This window comes from Lycorma delicatula, chromosome 3 (assembly GCF_047948215.1).
Source record: "Lycorma delicatula isolate Av1 chromosome 3, ASM4794821v1, whole genome shotgun sequence".
Taxonomy (NCBI): Eukaryota; Metazoa; Arthropoda; class Insecta; order Hemiptera; family Fulgoridae; genus Lycorma; species Lycorma delicatula.
Window position 1 is genome coordinate 142,903,860 of NC_134457.1, and position 5,308 is coordinate 142,909,167.

Genomic DNA, 5,308 nt, shown 5'->3' on the forward strand with positions numbered 1-5,308 from the left:
ATGAAAAATTTGAAACTAAAGCAAAGGGAAGGATAAAGGTAACTTAACATAAGAATTGAGAGACAATAAAATAATAAACAGCATATCGCAGTCATAGAAAAAAGGTTAAGGGTTGAAGAAGAAAAAAGAAGAAATGAAGATGAAAATGAAAATGAAGAAATGTAGAAGATGTATTAATAAGAGGAAAATTGAATTTTATTTTTAAGAAATATTAAAAAAAAATTATCATTCATAATTAGAAATAAATAAAAACAGAATAACTGAACATTCAGTACCGCGTCATCATTTGATGAATGAATATATTTTTTTATAATTTAATGTATTTTCCTAAAATAGCTATATTGTACAATCAGTAATGTCTAGTCAGTAATATTACTCAGATTAGATAAATCCAGCTGCTGTTAGTTAATGTAACAAAGAGATAACACTGAAATTTCCATCAAGAATGAACTTAAATAAAAAAAATAAAAATAAAAAAAAAAACAGATAAAATATTATTCACGAGAATATTCCTAAGTAAACGAAACAAACTATATAAACTTCAAGACTAATGGAATGGTGAAGTCGGAAATATTTTGTAGATTACAAACTTTAAGAAAAAAAAATCCTTCTGAATACTCTGTATATTGTCGTGTGTTACTCACAGCACTACTCGTTTAACTTCTGGCTGTTCCCGCTGGTCTTAGGAGTATTTATATCCCCAGGCCAGCAGAATCAGCAACTGTCTCGCCCCTTAACTGTTGAAGCGTAATAAGTCACATCGTACGCGCAATTACATTTTCCCATAAATTCTTATTCCGGTCCGGTAGGTCTTATTGTCAAACAACAGCTGTTGGAGGTGCCATTGTCTGCATTACAAAGATAGATTGTTAAACAGACCTGTATTATTTTTTCATTATCTTTTCTTAATTGGGAGGAATCCTTTACCCTAGTCGGATACTGGCCCTGTTACAAAAAAAAAGAAAAAAAAAGGTATATATATACACATACATACAACACACACTCACACATACAAACTTTCAGTCGTTTAACAATGACTAAAATATATATACTTACACAAATGAAAAAGAAGACTGTGAGGAAATTTTTACAATAAAAATCCCAAACCAATTAAAATAACTGTGTTATTAACTATTGAGAATAGATTTATTTATTCGATTTCCTTTTAAATATATTATAATTAAAGACATCCCCTTTATATAAGATTTTTTCTTATAAAATATATGTTATATTGCACACTTATCTGATTATAAAAACATAATTATATCATAATATTAAATACTAACAGCTTTTTATAATTAAAAAAATATATATATTAATAAAATTTATGTCTACATAATTGTATTTAACATTTGCTCAAGAAAAATACTTTGGTGCTGAAATCAAACATCTGGTGAATTCAAGAGAGGTAAAGTAGATACCAATATAATGTAATTATATTAAATTATTGAGGGAATCTATTTCTTGAATTTATATTTTAATATTCACGTTATCAATAATTAGATCATGTGTTAATAATTAGTTGTTGTCGTAGGGTATGCACAAGTCTGCCTTTCAGCCTAAAGGTTCTAGTTTCGAATCCCGGTAAGAACTGAAATTAAGTAAACTACACAAATTTTTTTTTTCATAAAAGAGTTACACAAAAATATTTTTTTCTATTATGGTAATGAACTATCATTATTGTTACGCAAATTTATTATTATTAGCTGTGATATAATTAGTACATTAGTTTTTCATTTGTAAATGCTTTATTGATAAATAAAATTTAGTCTGTGACTATGAACATCGATCAGATTTTTAAGGAAAAGTTGCGAAATATTTCTCAATAAAAAATATTATTTGTAAATAAATAAAAAATACGTTTTTATTTATTTATTTATAAAAATAAAAAAAAAATATTTTTTAAGTTATAATTGCTCAGCTAGATTACTAAAATTGCTAGCTTTTAAGTTAAAATTAATTTTAAATAACCATAGTAAGTTCAAACAGCCTTCTTCAAGTGATATGCGATTTTTCATACACTTAGTAATTACATCAATTAAATATGGTATTTGATTAGGAATGCTGCCTTATAATATTGGCTATTTAATAAAATGTAACGTTTTCATTAAAATTTATATTTTACCATCGTCTCCATCTATTGTTACTTAATCAATGTTACACAAAGTAACTTAGTATAACTCCGTTATAACAGCAATAAAGATACTTTTTATAAATTTTATGGTGATAAATAAAATTTAGTTTCAGAGCTTTCAAACAATCATAAAAAATTTCTGTTTTTTAATTCTATTATTTCTTTTTTAATTTGTGGTACTGAACAATAAATAGTTATTATACTTTAAATACACATAACATTCAAATAATCTACAGTATATATTTGTACTATGAATAAATATACTTTTACCTAAAACAAGAATGTAAAAGGGAAAAATAAGAATTTTTTTTTCTTGTCTTCGGTCATTTGACGGATTTGATGCAGCTGTCCAAGATTCCCTATCTAGTGCTAGTCATTTCATTTCGGTATACCCCCTCTATCCTACATCCCTGTTTGTTAACAGTGCAGTGTCATAATGCCTCGAAATTGTGTAAATAATGCGGATGCCTTTTGTTATGAATGCAGTGAGTTTACCGTAAAATCAAATAGAAAAAAACGTTACACCTTTAATTAAAAAAGCATATCTTTTGTACTTTCAGTTTAAAATTGATCAGGATAAGAGTAGGCTCCTCATATAGTATGCACTAATTGTTCTGTTTATTTAAAATGATGGCTGAAAGGTTCACGAAAGCTTTCCCATTTGGTGTACCTGTGGTTTGATGTGAACCAAAGGACCATGTACCAGACTGCTACTTTTATTTAACAAGTGTGTGTGGAATTTCTAAAAACTCTAAACGTACTGTAATATATCTTTCATCGCAATCTCCAATCAGGCCTGTACCCCACAGTGAAAATATTTCAGTTCCTGAGCCATCTGTGAATGTATGTTTCGAAAGCAGCGATGAAGAATCAGACAACAATGTTTTTGATTTTGAAATATCTTCCAATAAGCCACATCTTGAATATCACAATGTTGAATTAAATGACTTAGTTTAGGGACTTAAATTTATCAAAAAATCAAGCTGAACTGTTAGTATCAAGACTGCAAGTTCGGAATTTACTTCAAAAAGATACAAAAATTTTGGGCCTTCGAAGCGGAAAGTGAAAAGAACTTTCTTAGTACTTTATTGATGAAATTAAGTTGGTTTATTGCACAAATATTGATGAACTTCTGTAGTACTTAGGACAACTTCATAAACCTGAGGGATGGTGCCTTTTAATAGACTCGACCAAGTATAGTATAAAAGTGGTTCTGCTACACATCGGTAACAAATATCCTTCGATACCAATCGCTTATGGTATTAATTTGAAAGAGACATACGCCGTGATGAATGACGTTCTTCAAAAAATAAATTATAAAAATCATAGTTGGAAAATATGGCGATTTGAAAGTTATAGCTCTTTTGTTAGGCATGCGATTAATAACTAAAGTATTTATAACTAAATACATATGTTTTTTTTTTTTTTTTTTAATGGGACAGCCAAGCTAGGGATAAACATTATGTTATGAAAGAGTGGAAGAAACGAGACAACTTAACTACGTATGAGGAAAATATTTTTTAATGATCCCTTAGTTGAACCCAAAAAATTACTTTTACATCCTCTCCATTTCAAGCTAGATTTAATGAAACATTCTGCAAAAGCGATGAAGAAGGATAGTCCCGGATTATTGTACATCAGGCAGAAATTTCCGGATATAAGTAAAGAAGAAATTAAAGAAGGAATATTTGCTGGTCCTCAAATAAGATAGGTGGTCAAAGATGGCGTGTTTAATTCAATGTTAAATAATGTAGAAAGTGCAGCTTGGGCTTCATTTAAAAACGATCTCGTCAAACAATAATCCGACAATTACCACGATATTGTCAATAAACTTCTTACTTAATACACAGCTATGATATGTAATATCTCTTGGAAAATCCTCCACTCACATCCGGTTTTTTTTCCGGGACAACCTCAGAGACATAAGTGACGAGCACTGTGATCGTTTCCATCAAGACATTTCGGTGATGGTAAAGGAAAATGGAATACTAACATGCTACCCGATTACTGTTGAACATTAATTTTAAATAACTTATCTCTGAAAGAACTATGTAAAATTTTCTAAAACAATACTCACCTTTACGATGCAAGGCTCCATTTTTATGAAACTATACGAGCCGATTTCGAGACGGGAGTGTTATATAGAACCCATGTCTCACTAATTCAAATCTTAAAATCTATCTCTCACAGACTTTGCTGAACTCTAGGTGCTTTATGTTAATGGAATGGACACTTATATTTTGGAAGTGTTTTCATCAACCGTAGAATTCCGATCATCTTCAACAAGATCACAGTTCAATCGATATTCTCGCCTATCACATTTGGCCTTGAACACCTATTGCGACTCATTTTCTAGAACTTCTTGCCCTTCATTAAATGTGCTGACTCAGCTGTAGACTTGGGTACATGACTTCATATCCCCAAAATACGCAGGAAGTATAGTCAAAATTTCAGAGATTTGAGCCCTCATTCTTGAAGTAATTCTCGGTAACAGCATTTTGCTCCGACAAGATGCTGCTGATCACAAGATGAAAGCTGAGGCTGCTGGAATCTTCGGCCTTAACTTTGCACCAGCTCCCTGATGCTCGTATACGAGCCTTGAAAACAAGATTTGTGTTGAACTTTGGGGGGATATATTCGGTTTATATTTGACTCTCGTAAATACTGTTCAAATTGATCTTTATTATTTATACAAAGCCTAATGCAATATTACATGCGTAGGTATCTTTCATAATATTTTTAAGGTATTCAGGTGCGTCAAATTTGATCAGTTCTGTAGTTTTAAAAAAAATTCCTAGTACCATAGTTATGTATATAGTGCGCCAGACGAAAATATGAGCTTGGTGACAAAAAGGTGTATGTAATACATATTATACTACTCTATTCGTAAATGTATTCCTACATCGACCTTGTATTCTTCACGAGTAATTGTTTACTAAAAAATAATTATTAAAAAGTAATAATAATAAAGTAGTAATAATAATTAACAAATAAATAATTGTATAGTTTACTATAGATTTATTATATATTCTTACATATTTTTTTTTTTAATAATAGTAGTAATCAAAAGTATTTATTTTAAAAGTTATAGTTGTAAATGCAATTAATACATTAGTGAAAATTTATTTATGTTGTTGTGTTTATTAGTTTTTGTTTCTTGAAACAAAACCTAAA